This window comes from Podarcis vaucheri, assembly GCF_965113315.1.
Source record: "Podarcis vaucheri genome assembly, chromosome: 9".
Lineage (NCBI taxonomy): Eukaryota > Metazoa > Chordata > Lepidosauria > Squamata > Lacertidae > Podarcis > Podarcis vaucheri.
In genome coordinates this window covers 43412635-43432410 of record NC_138767.1, presented here as the reverse complement: position 1 = coordinate 43432410, position 19776 = coordinate 43412635, and the positions used below count along the sequence as shown (strand labels likewise).

At 45.4% G+C, this 19776-nt stretch overlaps 1 long non-coding RNA gene across 3 annotated transcripts in view; it reads right to left on the bottom strand.

The window, feature by feature from the left end:
- Positions 1-19776, bottom strand: part of LOC309540447 — a 246059-nt gene that overhangs the window by 89681 nt on the left and 136602 nt on the right. For all 3 annotated transcript variants that reach the window (XR_014223289.1, XR_014223292.1, XR_014223293.1), the window contains one exon: positions 453-607. This is a non-coding gene — a long non-coding RNA (uncharacterized lncRNA). The remainder of the gene's footprint in view (positions 1-452; positions 608-19776) is intronic.

Below are 19776 nucleotides of genomic sequence, written 5' to 3'. Positions count from 1 at the left end.
CTGCTCTGGCGAACCAGAGCCGCACACGGAAACGCCGTTTACCTTCCCGCTTGTAAGCGGTCCCTATTTATCTACTTGCACCCGGGGGTGCTTTCGAACTGCTAGGTTGGCAGGCGCTGGGACCGAACGACGGGAGTGCACCCCGCCGCAGGGATTCGAACCGCCGACCTTTCGATCGGCAAGCCCTAGGCGCTGAGGCAAAAGTCATAGTGCTTTGGTAACACCTCCCAAGAAACAAAGTTGCAAAATACTCAGAGGCAGTGGATGGTATAAAAGGAGCTTGTTAAAGCTCATGACTTTTAAACTGCTTTTGGCGAAATATAGTAATAAAACAATTAAGAAGATTGTAGCCTACATAAAATATAATATTTAATACCATCCATCTTCAAAGATCCGATGTTGCAACAAGGTCAAAAATGAGCTTGCAAATTAATAGCAATGAATTCACTGACCTTGATTCCTCTCTACCTTTGTTCATGCAACACAAATTCCAGGGTCACATCCAGCTGCCAGCACAATACCAGTACAGCAGTGGAATTTTTCCAGAGAAATAATTATTTCACTCCATCCCTGTTCACGACATATATCAGCGCACAGTCTGATGTACCTAATGATGAGAAAAGCAGATATGCTACTAAATATTTGGATTAAGATAGGCAAGGATGGCTCAGACTGCTGAGGCAGAAACAGTTTAAGCAGCATTAATAAATAAACAGTGAAATTCGTGTACTAAAATGTTTGTAACCATCAGGATATGTCCCTCATGGTGAAGGAGTCTGTCCATAAAGAAGGATTTGAATGATATGGACTCTTAAGTGTTCAATGACATGCAGATGCACTGATTTCCTCCCACTTATGGCGAATTGGAAAATCGGTAGGCTTATTGTTGAACACTGGGAATATATTAGGATCTCCTTCTGATCCTCCAGGTATCTTCTTAAATGTTATGGGTGCTAGAAATTGCTTATTCTTTGCAGCAGGCATGTCCAAAGTCCGATTTGGGGGCCTAATCCTAAAAAAAGCTCAACAACAAAAAGCTCATGCATGTTCACTTGATCAAAAATCTGGCCCTCTTTGAAAAAAGTTTGGGCACCCCTGCCCAACAACAAAAGCTCATGCTTTACAGGAACAATGTGGACAAAGTATGGAGGGGAACAACGTGTGAAATCTATAGCCATATCAAAAGGTCCATAGGTCCATTGGTTTCCACATATCAGGGCAGAAGTGGGGGGGGGGGGAGAAGAAGAAGAAGAAGAAGAAGAAGAAGAAGAAGAAGAAGAAGAAGAAGAAAACAACAACAACAACAACAACAACAACAACAACAACAACAACAACAACATTTGTTGCCCTAACCACTCTGGGCTGCTTCCATATAAAAACACAGTAAAACATTAAACATTAAAAAGCTTCCCTATACAGGGCTGCCTTCAGGTGTTTCCTAAATGTTATATAATTACTCATCTGCTTAACAGCTGACGAGAGGGCATTCCACAGGATGGTTTCTTTCCTTCTTTTCACTACACATGCTCCAGGCTGGAGTAGATGAAGGGCCCAACAGTAAAGACTCTCTAGGAATCTGTTGGACTTCAGATCCAGTGGATCCAAAATCATCAGTACTCTGCTACAGTGGAGTCCCCCCCCCTCCGCCCCATGTCACTAGCAGAGGTCAGCAGAGAAGCACTAAAACACCATCCTACCACCTCCCCCCTGCTCTCCCAAGCCATTGTTACCAGAGAATTTGGGCTTGTTCTTTACTTTTTTCCTTCTAACAATACAAATCATTCAACTACTGTACTTCAATCATGAATCCACTGAAATCAATGTCAAATGGTGCTTTGTACTCATTTATTTTTGAAGTCTTTCCTCTTCTGCTTAGGTGCCTTAATGTCATAGAGAAGATTCCATATGTTCATTAAAAACGTTTTAACAAAGAGTGGTAGGTTTGGTCACTAACAGCACAACCCTAACCATGTCTATTCTAGTTTTATATAATTCAATGGGACTTAGTCACAGGTCTGTGGGTTTAGGATTACAGTTTTTGCTTTTTTTCCTCATAATGAAGAGAAACCTTTATTTCTGGATCTTCAAAGGAGAGATTTCAATCAAGTTCTGAAGCATATAAATTTTAAAAGTATAAGTCAATGAATCAGTTAAAAGCCTGGTAGTTAATATGGTTTTTAAAATATAATCAGTTGGCAGTCCTAAATTTGAGGTAGTAATTCAAAGACTACAGCCAGGGGAACTATGCCAGTCTAAGTGGCCATTAATCACCTCTTAATGTGAGGATGTTTCACGCTAAACTGGCAGATTTGTAAATATGTATCTACACAAAATTAGAAACGTAGCTCAAAAAGTATCACAACTGCCTGAATTTTCTCACTGAGATAGGCTTCTGAAATACAATCATCCAATATTTACACCACATGGGTGAGACTGGCTGACTTATAATGATAGCCTGTCTCTCAGGCTGCTGGCATTCTGAGATGCACTGCCTGAACTCACCTACGGTAAGGACACAAGGAACTAAGGTCTGTGCAAAAGAAGGTCAACTGCTGAACAAAAAGGAAAAGTTTGATGAAAACTAAGGAAGGCTTGCAGGCAGAAACACATTACCCTTGATGACAAAGCATGGGGGCAAAGGGATCACTCACACAACAGATGTTACAGGAATCTGAAACAAACCTTGGAGGTTGCCTGATCACCAACAGATTTTGCCAGGCCTGCTTTACAGAACTTCCTCACAGCAGCAGAGGAAGCCACTTGGGCGCTTGGGGCGGCGCACCCAGGAACTGGGCAAGCCACCCATAGGGACGGGGTGGGGCACATCCAGGGGCCTCCAGGGTCTGCCTGCCTCCTCCCAGTCAGCCACCCTACAGCGGGGGAGGCAGCAGGCAGACTGTTTGGGCAGTGCGGAGCCTGCACGCGCCCAAGCTACCGCGTCTCTCCCAGGAGAGAGGCATGGCTCCGGTGCACTGCACGCCCCACGGTGAGTGCCACCTGGCATTTTGTCCCCCCCCAGTGGTGACACCTTGGGTGGCCCACACCCACCGCATCCCCCTTCCTCCACCCCTGCTTCCTCATCTTGTCTTTTGCCTACCTTAAAGGGACCCTTGACCATTAAGTCCAGTCGCGGCCGACTCTGGGGTTGCGGTGCTCATCTCGCTTTATTGGCCGAGGGAGCTGGCGTACAGCTTCCGGATCATGTGACCAGCATGACTAAGCCGCTTCTGGCAAACCAAACCAGCGCATGGAAACGCAGTTTACCTTCCCGCCAGAGCGGTACCTATTTATCTACTTGCACTTTGACGTGCTTTCGAACTGCTAGGTTGGCAGGAGCTGGGACCGAGCAACAGGAGCTCACCCCGTCACGGGGATTTGAACCGCCAACCTTCTGATCGGCAAGCCCTAGGCTCTGTGGTTTAACCCACAGTGCCACCCATGTCCTTTTGCCTACCTTAGTACATTCTAAACCTGGCCAGGGACTGGTAGCCTTTTCAGGTGGGAACTTTAAGGGAGAAATGACCAGAGTGAGACTTTAAGCATGCTTACCTGAAAGAATCATCATGAAATGCAATTTGACCTCCTCAGAAGTAAATGTATTTCAGATAATGGTGCCAGAAATGCAATTTGACTTTGTATGCCACAATTATTCATGTTTATATGAATACTTCCCTCTGTAAAATAAGCCAGTTAGGATTATTATTCAGATTGCAAAAATGAGGTGGGCAAATGTTGGGCATGATCTGTTGGGAGAAAATGCCCTGGGGTGCCTGCAGCCCCCATTCCTCTGGACGTACTCCGGTGAGCATAGCTCTGGAAAAGGCTTCCCAGTGACCTACACCAGCTGGTGTAAGCACACTATCCTTCTGGCTTAACACAGCAAGAAGTTAGAGACATTGTAGTTCTAAACTACTAATTTATTTACAGAATATACAGACAAGCAATCATGGTGCTTGCTCTCAGATCCAAGAGAAGAAGAATCCACAGTGTAAAAGTGAAAGCACAATTTTAGTCTCATACTGGAAGAAAGATAAGCCTGTCTTCCCTTCTCACGCTCCTTACAGACAGGCGTGTGAATCACACAAATCATACAATGCAGCTTCAGAGGCCTGGTTTGCTAACATGATCCTGAGCACAGAGTTAAGCACATTTAATTCCCCTTTTTTTCAGTGAGCATGAGCTAGGCCTTTAAAATACATTTTTGAGGGGAACTTAAGGGGAATTCAAAATTAACTATATGACCAAAATCTCCTCATGCCCCACTAAAATCAATATAATGACTTAGTTTTGACTAGGGATGTTAGAGAATTGCATCAGAAATGGAAATTGGAATGGAAATTTGTCACAAGTCACATGTTGATCCAAGGTCAAACAAAAATCACACGAGTGAATAAAAGTAGTATTCATTATGTGATTCCTTTCAGTTTGTAAACCTTACAAAATGATTACATTATTTTCTGAATTGTTTGTAATGTTGCCATTCCATTGAAATGCATTGAAATTCATTACATAACTAGTTACATTAGCTAGCAGAGGTCAAAGAGTAGCAGAACAAAAGCAGCGTTGGTTGTTATGAACATGGGACAGGGTAGAAGTTGCTTCCTCCTTGCATCCCTAGTTGTGACAAATTTATGTTCATTCATTTCAATGAGACTTTAGTGTGGCTTTCCTAATGTCAGCTGTCCCCCAACCTGGTAGGGGACAGATAGTTTGGACTACAGGCTTCCTAATTCCTGGCTATTAGTCATGATGGCTTTGGCTGATAAGAATTTCAGTTACAACATCTAGAGGGCATGAGGTTGTAGAAGGCTGGGTCATTTTATGAGTGAAAGGAGTTATGTAAACAGAAAGGCCTCTTCCAATTGTAAAAGGAGCTGCAATTCAATTGAAGTTTTCATAAATGCAAGGTGCAATTTTCACCATGCTGTTCTGCAGGGACTCTGTCGAACCTGTAGAGCAGATTTTGAAGGCCAAATTAGCTTTAGACAAAGGAAGAACTGGGGGGGGGGATTGCCTCCTGCCCCATGTTTGATTTCCACAAGTAGAACTCTGCTAATACCTCTCCCAAACTAAACTTTTGGATGTGGTCTGTGTAGCCCTAAAATGTAAGCATTTGAAGATTGGTGTCCTAATTCACAAACTGCATGGGAACACTAAAGTTCTGATCTGTGCTCAGAATTGCCCCATTCAGTTCAACAAAGAGACATGCTCTATCATGTCTTGAATGGAAAAATACACATCTTTCATTGAAATCAGCCAACCCATTCAAGAGATCCATGTAAACATCTACATGGAAATCGGGACGTCCTTAATGATCTGCAGGCCGGCAATGCCAGAGGGACTGAAACTAAGCAATACTTATTACATCAGCTAAAGAATTCTTCTCCTTTTTGTTTGAATGTTCCTCTAGTTTGCGATCACCATGAGGGGGAAAATAAACAGCTGGCCAAAATTTCAAATAAATGAAAAGGTATGGCAGTGCATAAACTAACAATTCTCATTAAATTATATGTGAATAGAGTCTACCATTTGGTTAGGGTTTTCTTTTCCAGCTTTCCATTTGTTTAATCTGACAATATTTAATCAAATCACTTGCAAGATATCCCTAATCAGTGAGAACGCCAAAACAATGTAATGCTTCTCACTCTAGGATGATTACAGTTTGACAGAGGAAAGGGAGAAGCTGAATCATTTACCTACAAGCCAACTTTTTATGCCTGAATATTCTTTAAACGCAATTGATTGTTTCATATAAATTAAGCACAAGCCTAGCATTGTAAAAATTCCATCTCATGCGCCTTTGCAGGCTATATTCAAACTATTAAAGAAAAATTTTGATAGTACACTGTTAGAACTTAAAAACACAGTGTGCCATTTGCTTTTATATGAACTGAAACATATTTTCTTTTTTTTTTCTTTTTGAAGGATAGAATACCCAGTTTTGATATTTCTATTTAATACAACAGTAACAAGAATCTACTATTAGCTTTTCAGTTAATTTTTAAACTCCACCAACAGAATCATACAACACATTCAGAAGCACTGGGCACACTGCAGTGCAATGCTGTGTCCCTACTTAATTTGGCTAGTAAATTGGGACTCAACCTGAGGAATGCATACTTTCCCCACAGTCCTTTGTAGATGTTCAAAGTGGGTACAAAGAAGGTACATTGGGAAAGAGGCAAAACTCAGGTCCTACAATGCCCTACAGATGTTCTGTTTAAACATCTGAAAAGACGTCGCACATGTATGCTGTATTCAGACATGGGGTTCATTGCATTTGTTTTTGTGGTTTTAATAATAGAGCTTCTGTCCCAATTACTAATGTTCCTTTTACACGGTAGTACTTGTTGCATTAGGGACGCAGGTGGCACTGTAAACGGCATTTCCGTGTGCTGCTCTGGTTCGCCAGAAGCGGCTCAGTCATGCTGGCCACGTGACCCGGAAGCTGCACGCCTGCTCCCTTGGCCAATAAAGCGAGATGAGCGCCGCAACCCCAGAGTCGGTCACGACTGGACCTAATGGTCAGGGGTCCCTTTACCTTTACCTTTACCTTTTACTTGTTACATTATGGAGCAGCAGCTTTTTTATTGCTATGCCATCATGTCACATGAAATTTTAAACAGTGGGAAAGAACTGTCCGCTAGGATTGTACCCCAGATTTCACCATGTGAAATTACAGTGCAAAACTCCCACAAAGGTATTGGGGTTGCAAACAGACATTTTCGGGCTCTCTTTAGCCCAGGCATAGGCAAACTCGGCCCTCCAGATGTTTTAGGACTACAACTCCCATCATCCCTGACCACTGGTCCTGTTAGCTAGGGAGGATGGGAGTTGTCGTCCCAAAACATCTGGAGGGCTGAGTTTGCCTATGCCTGCTTTAGCCCTATAAATTCATTCATGCATCTTGAGGCAGCGTTTGCTGCCACAGTGCTATTCCTTCCTGTAGCCACTCTTAACATCTGTAAGGGGTTAAGCAGGCTTTCACTTCTTTTCCACTTTTAAAATGTGCTAAAGGGGGGGGGATTGCTCTTATCCAAGAGTAGTCACCCAAGGCTTGCTCCCAATTCACTAACCAAGTTAGCAGGCAGCTAGTATGTCTAGTTAGCAGTTATGCCCATAACAGTCTTACATAGTTAATGTCCTTTCAAATATTTATCTTCATAAACTCTTCCATTACTACAACTGTCACAGAGGCACAGGATTGTATATCTAACACTGTCACTCCATGAATTCTCCATTCATGAAAGGAGAGTTCATTCATAGAGAAACAAAGCTTAGGCAAATGAGGTTATAGCTGCTCTGAGTTTTGAAAGATCTGAAAGGGCCAAACTATACACACTTGACCTAAAAGACTGCTTAAAAGCTGCAGTTAATGAAAAATATAGGCTGCTAGATTACTAACTGAATTAAGCATTACGATCATATTGTGACTGTGCTGTGCCACCCTCGTTGGCACACAGTTTCTAGGCCTAATTCAAGGTTCTGGTGTTAACCTTTTAAGTCCTCCAAATTTATGACTAGAATATTTGAAGGACCAACTGCCTCCATATGTACCTACCTTTTCTCTATAATCTTCAAGGGCAGGTCTCCTGAAGGTACCCCTGCAATCTGAAGGGAGGCACCTGGCTATTAGAGAGAGGCCTTCTCCGTGGTGACCCCAGTTACGGAACTTCTGCCTGAGAAATTTGCCTGGCACCTAGCTTAATGACCTTTCAGCACAAGACAAAAACTTTTTTTTTCCTTCCTGAGCTTTGTACATGCAATTTTAATGCTATTAAACTGTTAACCTTGCTCCTATGCTTTTGTGTATTTAGGTGTTTTGTTTTGACCATGGCAGCACCTGGTAGAGGAAGGGAGCAAAATGAGTGATTGCAGAGTAGAAGAAGGAGGGCATGCCAAAAAGATTGACCAAGATGTAGTTAGGACCATCAAACTCCTGAAGTATACACAGATTTGACACACACACACACACACCGCCACTTCACAGCAAATCAGAGATCAACAAAGAAAGACCCAAGCAGTGTTGTGCAAACCAGAACTCCATCCTTGAATCACCTAAGCTACTACTGGGCCTGGTCATGCCAACATGTGTGTTCTTGAGAAAGTAGGCATAAGGCCTGTCAATTTAAAATTCAAACTCTCTTTCTAGACCCTCCAAGTGTCCCTTTTTTCCAGGGACAGTCCTGGATTCACAGAAACTATCCCAGTTTCTGATCTGATCCCAGAATGCCCCGCTTTTCCTTAGGGCATCCCTATTTCCACTGGATAAATGTTGGAGGGTATGCAGTTATGTGACCCCTGAACCAAGGAGATGAGTAACTGTACAACCCTTAGAAGACATCTGAAGGCAGCCCTATACAGGGAAGCTTTTTTAAGTGTTTGATGTTTTGTATGTTTTTATATGTGTTGGAAGTTGTGCTGAGTGGCTGAGGCAACCCAGTCAGATTGGCGAGGTATTATTATTATTATTATTATTATTATTATTATTATTATTATTATTAACAAGTTGGAGGGTATGTGTTTCAGAATGAGAGCTCTATTTAAGTGTGGTAACCAGTAGATTTGTTACTGGGAATAAAGGAAGCTTTGTTTACTGTTATAATTGGTAGGAAATAAAACTTTATAAACCTTGTGATTCTGGGTATCTTCCCCCCCCCCCCGGCAAAGAATCATCTGTTAATTGGTAAATTTGTAACAAGAGGACTTTGAGGTTTCCTTCACAAAGTAGAATCACCCAAAGTACCCTCAACAGAGTTTGAGAACCTAGCGTATGAAGAGTGAACGTATTATCACATCTATTACGCCTGTTTCCTTTGATAGCAGTTTTCCCAAACTCTTGCATCAACAAACACAGATATACACACTGAATAGGGAAATCTAAAAACATGTATCAAAAGAAAATGCAAAACACTGATAGCACTCTCGTGGCTTTCATTTCATTGTCAATCCGTATAATCTCTCCTGTGAACACTTGAAATATGCATTCTATATAGCATAACTGGAAGTGTTCTATGATTGCCTTTATCCAGAAGTTGAATGCCCTGTGTAAGGATGGAGAAGCAATTCGATTCAGGTCACATTTAAAGGTGAAGCTTTCAAATTCACACTTTCTGAATATGCACAAATTAAAAAACAGCCATCCTTCAAAATGTGCACTTCTCCAAAATTTGCAATGCCAATAATAATATAATTTATTATTTATACCCCACCCATCTGGCTGGGTTTCCCCAGAATGAAAAGGACAAACTGAGAGAAGCCATATTAGCTGCAATTCATATTACAATCAACTGAGTAGAACAGAGAGGGCTGTATTTTCTGCCCATACTTAAAATAATTATTTTATTTATCAAAACTGGCCATAGAATCTTAGAGTTGAAAGAGACCGCAAGGGCCATCTAGTTCAACCCTCTGCAATGCAGGAATCTCACTAGATTATACATGACAGATGGATATCCAACCTCTGCTTAAAAACCTCTAAGGAAGGAGAGTCCACCAGTTTAATAATAAAATAGATCTAAGAGATTTACGGAGGGACATGGGTGGCGCTGTGGGTTAAACCACAGAGCCTAGTACCTGCTGATCAGAAGGTTGGAGGTTCGAATCCCCACAATGGGGTGAGCTCAAATTGCTCGGTCCCTGCTCCTGCCAACCTGGCAGTTCGAAAGCACGTCAAAGTGCAAGTAGATAAATAGGCACCGCTCTGGTGGGAAGGTAAATGCGTTTCCGTGCGCTGCTCTGGTTTGCCAGAAGCGGCTTAGCCATGCTGGCCACATGACCCAGAAGCTGTACGCCATCTCCCTCAGCCAATAAAGCGAGAGGAGTGCTGCAACCCCAGAGTCGGCCACGACTGGACCTAATGGTCAGGGGTCCCTTTACCTCTATCTTTAAGAGATTTACATAAAACAGTAAGATATGTATCAAGAAATACTGATAAAAGCAACAACATTTTAAACAAGTAGACATATTAAAAGTACCTGTCTGGGTAACTGTTTTAAACTGTACAGCAGTTCCATCTGCCTGGTGTTAGGTAGGTAGGGAGTTCCAGAGCTGATACCACATGAAAATAACTATTTATTGCAGATGTGGAACAAACACTACATGGCACTTATAAAGTGGCTAGTTTGGCAGACTAAAGCTGTCAATTGTGGATGTATGGGGTAAGGCCATCCTTCAAATTATCCAAGTGTTATCCAAGGGCGTAAGGTCATGGCTGTATCTTGAAGTTCTTGGGGTCATTAAGCAAGCCCACAATGTTTGCAGACTGTGCTTCATCCAGCATTTGTCAGCTACAGAGTCAGGCGTTTGCATCTATCTGGAGCCCTTGCTCATCACAGACAACAAGATTAAGCTTCTCTCCTATAAATGAAGATAACTAGTTTATGCCAAGGTATGCTTCCGTTGTCATGCTTGTCAAAGCCTCACACTTTGCACAGATATTTGTAGAGCAAAGCTAAGAGACTCGTGGTATTAAGAGGCATCGTGTTCGGAATGGCAGCGAGACCAAGCACCTGGGTAGCACGACAGAACTGTCATCAAAGCACTGGCAGCATTGCAGCCCATGTTAATGGGTATAATAAAGAAACTTCATGATCACATTGAAGGGAAAACAGATAAGAATGCTAAAATGCCATCCTTTAAAAGGAAAAGGAAAAACTAGTATCACAGTGGACGCTCGGGTTGCGAACGTGATCCATGCGGGAAGCACATTCGCAACCCACAGTGTCCGCAACCCGCAGCACCGCGTCGCGTCTGTGCACACACGGGTCGCGATTCAGTGCTTCTGCGCATGCGCAAAGCATGATTTACCACTTCTGCACATGCACAAGTGCCGAAACCCGGAAGTAACCCATTCTGGTACTTCCGCGTTCAGCGTGGTGCGCAACCCAAAATCACACAACCCGAAGCGTTTGTAACCCAAGGTATGACTGTTTTATTATTCACCTAACCTTGGCACCAGTGGGACACGGGTGGTGCTGTGGGTTAAGCCACAGAACCTAGGACTTGCTGATCAGAAGGTCGGCGGTTCGAATCCCTGTGACGGGGTGAGCTCCCGTTGCTCAGTCCCAGCTCCTGCCAACCTAGCAGTTCAAAAGCATGTCAAAAGTGCAAGTAGATAAATAGGTACCGCTCTGGTGGGGAGGTAAACGGCGTTTCCGTGTGCTGCTCTGGTTCGCCATGCTGGCCAGATGACCTGGAAGCTGTACACCGGCTCCCTTGGCCAATAAAGCGAGATGAGCGCTGCAACCCCAGAGTCGGCCATGACTGGACCTAATGGTCAGGGGTCCCTTTACCTTTTAACCTTGGCACCAGCACGATCTTTCTGGATCATGGCAGATTAAATAAACTATAGGTTTTTAGTTTGTTCTCCAGAGTTCATTAAATTCAGTTTTAGTAACTGGAAGATTTTTTTTTTAAATGGTGCAATTTCTCAAAGATGAAGAAAAACCAAGTTGTTAAAAGAAACAATATGCATTAGTTTCACAATAGCCAGCCAAGCTCAGTTTTCCATCTGCTAGCCATTGTTTCACAATGAAACAAAACCTGCTGAGTTCATCAAAGAAAAAAGTACTTTGCTGCTACATCGACCTCCGGATCTCAGCAAAACTAATCACAACAGGGGAAACAAAGAATGGTTTAATGAATTAGCCAGGAATGAGGCAACCATTTTCTCATTTCCTATACCTCTATTGGCATGCAAATCTGAAGAAAAGGTAGCAGAATTCCAGTGTTTCTGGCAGAAAGGAGAATTAACCCTCACTGAATCAACAGATTCTCCATGCACAAGATCATAACTCTGTAACAATACACTTAAAAGGGTCCCTTGGCCCACATTGTTGGGCTGGGAAACTCTTGCTCACAGTGGCGTAGCATGGGGGGTGCAGGGGGGCCGGCCGCACCGGGCGCAACATCTGGGGGTTAGGGTTAGGGGGTGCAAATCCACGGGTTAGGGGGCGCAAATCCACGGGTTAGGGGGCGCAAATTACTTGCCTTGCCCCGGGTGCTGACAACCCACGCTACGCCACTGCTTGCTCAAATATGTGGTGCTGATCTCAAGTGAGGATTCAATATACAGTCGTACCTTGGAAGTTGAACGGAATCCATTCCATAAGTCCATTGACTTCCAAAATGTTTGGAAACCAAAATGCGGCTTCTGATTGGCTACAGGAAGCTCCTGCATCCAATCAGAAGCTGCAGAAGCCCTGTAGGACGTTCGGCTTCCAAAAATAGTTAACAAACCAGAACAGTTTGCAGCATTCGGGAGTCAAAACGTTTGAGAACTAAGCTGTTTGAAAACCAAGGTATGACTATACTTCTTACTGAACATTTTTTAAAAATCCAGCAGAGCTAGAACTTTTCTAAGATTGCCATATCTTCAGAGCTCACCTGTGGTTATTGACCTGATATAAATATAATCATAATTAGGTACTATATTTGAAAAGCTGCTGGGGCTCAAGTAAACTGAAACCATATAGTTTCAGCCAGTCCACTTCAGCTCACAAACCACATTATGGAAGAAATAGCTGTGGTTATGCAGAGTACAAATAGGGAAGAAATTTAGTTCAGTTAGCATTTAAAAGAAAACGATCTAATTCTCAATTTCCAAGGCAATATTCAAACCAAAACAGCCATCCTTCAAAATTCAAATTTCTCCAAATTTTACAATTCAGTTCTCCAGTCAAGTAATGTCATGAAAAATCTACAAGGGTAAATTGTACATATAATATATATTAATTAAATAACATACAATGCTCATTCTAGAATGGGAAATTGCTTTGCAAAAATATGTATATCAGGAGAAATTGCAAATAAACTGTCAGGGAACTGACATCAGAGGAAAGGGAGGTGGAAGGGCTCCCAGAGGCTGGGAGGGAGTCAGCAGCTAAAGCTGGGACCAGCAGGGGGAGAGAGTGTACTCGGGAGGAGGATCTCAGGAATGCTGAGAGAGACGCAGCAGCCAAGGCAGGAACTAGCAGGAAAAAGGGAGGGGTGAGAGACACGTCCAGCGAGAACAGCGGGGAGGTGTCAGAAGCTACCATAGGGAGACCCATGCTTCGTCGGAAGCTGCCACGTCGTGAGTCCAGGAGACGCGTTTCCGTTAAGGAGCTTCTTTGCTGGAAGCGCTTCCGCAGACAGCCACTGTCAGACTCTACGAGTGACTAGAGCAGACATGTTTGAGGAGCTCTGTCACACACAGAGGTTTGTGGAGCCGCACAAACTCTGAGGGAGCACGATTTTACGCACAAGCAGCTAATCATCCCATCATAGCAGTCTGACAGTCTCTGTACGCTGCCTGTGCAGGAGAAAGCATCATGAGCGACCCAGCCGGAACCGGAGGAGCAGGGGTTGGAGCTGGTCCAAGCTTGGAAGAAAGGTACCGAGCGTTGGAAGTCCAACTTGCGCTGCAGACGGCGAGGCTTGAGGAGAGAAGGGCTCAGGATGCAGACAAGAAGGGGAGAACCACTCAGTTCCCCAGAAAGGTACCAGGATTGGTGCAGAAGTTTGGGGGGGACCCCAAGGATTACCATGCCTTTAGGACAGAGATGCAATATGCCCTTAATGTGCAGTTTGATGAGTTCCCTGATGAGGAATCGCGAGTTGCTTTCGTAATTGGGCATCTTGAGAAGGGGGCGCGGGACTGGGTTCGACCCCTGATGGCAACGCACAATGACATCCTAAAGGACACTATGAAGTTCTTTCGTGCAATGGATATCATGTTTTCCAGCGATATTGAGGAAGGGGTGGTGCGCAGACAGTACTCAGTCCGTGAGTACTGGACTGAATTTACCATGCTGGTTCACCGATTGGGGTGGGATTTATCGGCGGCACCCATTCAGATGCTATTTGAAGAAGGTCTTTCTTCGGCTGTGAAAGACGAACTGTCCCGGAGCCCCAGGGCGGTGTCTATGGATCAGCTGACCAAATCTGCGCTGACCATAGGAGCGCGCCAGGAGGCAAGAGCCTTGGAGAGGCGGGAAGGGAGAGGGGAACGTTGGAAGGAGTTCCGCATTCCAGACATTCCTGAGCCAGCTTTCCCGCCGGCAGAGCCGATGGAAATCGGAACAGCGCGCGCGCGCGCGCAGTTTCAAAGCCCAGTGAGGGGGCTAAGAAGGAGGGAAAGGGCGCCCGGAAATGCTATCTCTGCCAACAGCCAGGCCACTTTGCCAGAGTCTGCCCCCAGAGGAAGGAATGGCAAGGGATGGTGGGAGCTGTTGAGGGAGGAGAGCAGGGAGAAACGGAGCAGGTAAAAGCCAACGCCTGGTTGCCACAGTCGGGGCACTGCAGCCAGGCCAAAGAGCAGTGAAAGTGCCCGTGCCAGAAGCTCCTCAACCTGCCCTAGTGATTGAAGTGTCGCTAGAGCTGCAAAATGGACACCCCCTAAAAATAAAGGCGCTGTTGGACTCAGGCAGCTCCTGCAATTTTATGAGCATGGAGTTTGCTGCTGAACACCAGATACAGACGAGCCCTTTAAGCAACCCCCTGCAGGTGACCACGATCGATGGCAGGGAGCTGTTGGGAGGAGGAGTCAGCTTGCAGACCGTCCCAATGATAATGAGGGTGGCAAGGCACACAGAACTGATAGCGTTTAATGTGGCCACCTTGGGAGGCGCTCCCATTATTTTGGGAATGAGCTGGCTAGCGCTACATGATCCGCTGGTGGGCTGGCATCAAAGAGTGGTTTCCTTTGGTTCAGCACATTGCTTAGAACACTGCAAGAGGGAAAAGGGTTCAGCAGGGGCCCAAGCCACCCTAGCAGGGACTGAAGTAATGGAGAAGGTGAAGGTACCACCACAGTATGCAGATCTCAGCGACGTGTTCAGCGAGAAGGAAGCTGACCAACTACCCCCGCATAGGCCCTTTGATTGCCAGATCAATTTACTCCCTGGAGCACAGCTTCCTGTAGGCAAGTTGTATGCCATGTCAGACAGAGAAATGCAGGAGTTGCGAGAGTTCATTGACAAGAACCATCAGAGAGTCCAAAGCAGCGGGGGGTAGCCCAGTGTTTTTTGTGGATAAAAAGCACACGGACAAGCCGAGACTTGTATGTCATTTCAGGCGGTTAAATGCAGTGACAGAACCAGTGGCTTTCCCTATGCCCAGGATTGATGATATTTTGACCAGGGTGCGGAAGGGAAAGATTTTTACAAAGCTGGACCTAAGGGGGGCGTACAACCTGATACGTATAAGGAAAGGGGATGAATGGAAAACCACCATGTTCACCCCTTTGGGGGCATTTGAATATCTCGTGATGCCTTTTGGATTACAAGCGGGCTCCGCGTGCTTTCAATCTTTTATGAACCACGTACTGGGGCCTTTGCTCTACAAGAATTGCGTGGCCTTCCTAGATGATGTGCTGGTGTATTCGGAGAATGAGGAGCAACATGTGAGAGACGTCAGAGAAGTGTTGAGCAGGCTGCAAGCCAACAGGCTGTGGGTGAAACTGGAGAAGTGTCAGTTTCATACCAAGGAGGTGGAATTCCTGGGGTACCGCCTGTCAGACAAGGGATTGGCCATGGATCCCGGCAAGGTTCAAGCAGTGCTGGAATGGAAAACACCCAAAACCAAGAAGGATGTGCAGAGGTTCCTAGGGTTTGGAAACTTTTATCGTAAGTTCATCCGAAACTTCGCCCACCTGACGGCGCCCATTACGGACTGTCTCAGCAGTAAAAAGAAGTTTGTTTGGACGGCGGAGGCGGAGCGAGCGTTTGAGGAACTGAAAAGGGCCTTCGCCTCTGAAGGACAACTTCTGCATGTGGATTTACAAAAAAAGCTGAGGGTCGAAACAGACGCATCTGACAGAGCCATAGGGGCGGTGCTTCTTCTTCTGCAGCCGGGGAAGGAGGAGTCAGAGTGGCGACCGTGTGCCTTCTTTTCGCGAAAGCTGAACAAATCCGAGAGGAACTACACGGTGTACGACCGGGAACTTCTTGCTATTCATGAGGCTTTCCGGAGATGGAGGCACCTGCTAATTGGTGCACAACATAAGGTGCAAGTGTGCACGGACCATAAGAATCTAGAGTATTGGAGAACTGCACGAGTGCTCAACCAACGGCAGTTGAGATGGGCCCAGGAGTTCTCCAAATTTAACTTTGAGATCTGTTACGTGCCAGGCCCAGAGAACGTTAGGGCGGACGCTCTCTCACGCAAACCTGAATATTTGGAGGGGGAGGGAGCACCCGAAGAGACCCATGTCATTCCAGAGGACCGCTGGGTGTGTGGGGCGGCATTGGTGGGGCAAAGGGAACTGGTAGAGGGAACGGTGCATGATGAATACGCCCAGGACAAACTCAGGGGTCTCAGGAGGGAGGGAGACAAACCCGGGGGTTTTGAGGAGAGAAACGGGGCGTTGTACTACAAGGGAGCGTTATATATACCTGAAGGGGAATTGAGGGAAAAGGTACTCAAGCAACTGCACGATAGCCCCACAGCAGGGCATTTTGGGCAACACAAAACCATGTGGCTGGTTACCAGGGAATTCTGGTGGCCCAAGGTCAGGGAAGATGTGCGGGAGTATGTGAGAGGGTGTGACCAATGCCAACGAGCCAAGGGGGAGAGGCGGGCACCGGCAGGTTTATTAGAACCACTACCCACACCTGAAAGACCATGGGAAACAGTGGCAATAGATTTCATGACTGATCTGCCAAGGTCTAGAGGGAAAACAGCCATCATGGTTGTGGTAGACCTGTTAACCAAGATGGCCCACTTTATAGCCTGCTCACATGCGGTCACAGCAGAAGAAACCGCTAAATTGTTTGTAGAAAATGTGTTTAGGTTGCATGGCGCCCCCTTGAGGGTGGTTTCAGACCGAGGGAAACAATTTACTTCCAGGTTCTGGAGGAAGCTCATGAGCTTACTGCATGTAGAGGTTAATTTCTCAACTGCCCGTCATCCAGAAACCAACGGGCAGGCGGAAAGAGCTAATGGTGTCCTCCAGCAATATTTGAGGTGTTATGTGAATGACAGAGAGAATGATTGGGTGGAGAAGCTGGCGTTGGCAGAATTTGCCTACAACAATGCAGAGAACGTGTCCACGGGGATGAGCCCCTTTTTGGCTAATCACGGGTGCCATCCCCGAGCCTTCCCAGGGGGGGGAAGGGCAGAACTGGAGCGTTCCAGCTGCAGAACAGTTCGTTGAAGAAATGGAAGCGATCCATCGCCAGCTCCAACTTAACTTAAACAGGGCGAAGGAGGAATACAAGAGGCAGGCAGACAAAAACAGAAGGGAAGGTGAAAGCATCAGGGTGGGGGACCAGGTGTGGCTGTCTACCCAAGGGTTACCATTCAAAGGGGGTTGTAAGAAGTTAAGACCCAAAAGGCTGGGCCCATTTGAAGTCACGCAGCAGGTCAACCCAGTGGCTTTCAAACTCCGGTTACCGAACCACATGAAGCTGCACCCAGTTTTCCACAGGTCGTTGCTGTCACCGTATAAAGGGGACAGAGAAGGGAGGGTCAATAGGGGACCAGCAATGGAGGAAAAGGAACACAGCTACCATGTAGCGGAGATTCTCGATTCCAGGTGGAAGGGAGATCAAGTAGAGTATTTGGTAATGTGGGAAGGGGAGCCGGAGTCGGAAAACACCTGGGTCATGGCAGAGGATGTAGATGACGAGGTTTTAATAGAAACTTTTCATCAGAGATTCCCTCGTAAACCTCAGCCAGTGGCGAGGTTCCGGAGGGAATACTTAGCCAGCACCGACGAAGAAGAAGAGTGGGAGGGGTTCTCTGATTCCGAGGAGGAGGAGGATTCAGCGAGCCGGAACGAAGACCGATGGAGGGAAATGTTCGAGACGTCTGAAGATGAAGAGGATTCCTTTCGGGGTTTTATCTCCTCACCGCCCAGAGGAGAGAGTATGGGCGGGGGGGGAGGGGGCCCTGGAGGGGAGGTGGATGTCAGGGAACTGACATCAGAGGAAAGGGAGGTGGAAGGGCTCCCAGAGGCTGGGAGGGAGTCAGCAGATAAAGCTGGGACCAGCAGGGGGAGAGAGTGTACTCGGGAGGAGGATCTCAGGAATGCTGAGAGAGATGCAGCAGCCAAGGCAGGAACTAGCAGGGAAAAGGGAGGGGTGAGAGACACGTCCAGCGAGAACAGCGGGGAGGTGTCAGAAGCTACCATAGGGAGACCCATGCTTCGTCGGAAGCTGCCACGTCGTGAGTCCAGGAGACGTGTTTCCGTTAAGGAGCTTCTTTGCTGGAAGCGCTTCCGCAGACAGCCACTGTCAGACTCTACGAGTGACTAGAGCAGACATGTTTGAGGAGCTCTGTCACACACAGAGGTTTGTGGAGCCGCACAAACTCTGAGGGAGCACGATTTTACGCACAAGCAGCTAATCATCCCATCATATAAACATATGTATATTAGGAGGAATTTGCTGATAAATTTTCGTGAGGACTTTTTAAAAAATCACAAACTCATGTGGAAATGCAAGGAACTGAACTTAAGATTGGAAAAATGAGAAACCAAGAAAATCCAAAACTGAAAGGCTTACTCATCCCTAGTTCAGAGATCAGCTATAACAATTAAAACAGGTTCTGGACCTGAGATTTGCTAAGACCTAGCTCAGACAAAGCCCTGGGCTCAAGAACAATGCTTCAGCATTTATATCAGTTTGTTTCACATGAAAAGGAGAAGAATATTAATGTATTGCATATATCTGCTGGTATCTGACATACAAACCCTTGGAAAGGTTAATCTGAATTTCAAGGCAAACAAATGTCTGCAAAGAGCATAAAATTAGATGAAGTTGCAGAGTTCCACCTAGTGGTCAAAACAATATCCTCAACTAAACCAAATACGTCAAAGATCTACATGTATTGAAACATAGAAATCCTATCATTGTTACATGAGCTGCAGTTTAAGGCCTGCTTTGTTCCAGATGGACTGGGACCTGATCTCTGCACAGCAAAGCGATAAAAACAGCAATTTCGAACAAACACAGCATTTCTCAACGCTTCTCTTAAAAAGCTATTATTGATTCTGTATTGCGGCAGTGTGGGAATCTTGGCTTGTAGTGAGCATGGTTACACTATTTCATGAACAGCATAGTGATAGCTTCTCCATGAAGTTACTTTAGCTCATAGAACCAGGGATGGGGACCCACTGGCCTGAGAGCAAAATCTGGCCCTCTGAGCCTCTCCCTATCTACCCTTAGGACTCTCCCAAAGCCATAAAGCCTCATCAGTCAAACCCACTCCCTCCATGTCAAGCTCCCAACAGCTCTAATTCGTACCCTCCTGTTCTTCCCACTGGCTGGCAGGCATCCTTGTACACTGATATTGCCTCTTGGTTGCCTGGATAGAGAACTGGGAGGTGTGCCTGAATGTCTTTGTAGAAACTAGTCTACTATACAAATTTTTTTTTGGGGGGGGGGGTGTTACATTTGTTGTTTCACTCACTTTTGCCCCTGGCCTTGCCCACCATGGACTTCAATACTATACCACCTCAACTTACAAACCACGTTTTAGCTATTAAGAAGAGTACATATTCCTGCTATCAGTCCCATTCTTTAAAATACTCATAATTCCATCAATCACTCCACAGGAGAAGGGACTAATTAACAGTTTGATAGAGAATCTCATCCATATACTAGACAAGACTTGAAACTTGTTCTATTTTGGGTGAACTTTTAAAAGTACATATTCATTTTAAATTGCTCACTGGAGAATTTATAGTTTAACGTGTTGTGCAATTTCCATGAAAACAGAAGCTAAGTGCTATGACAAACATTTTGCTCCCAAAAAAATTAAAACTGAAAACACTGAGCTGCTAACAGCCTT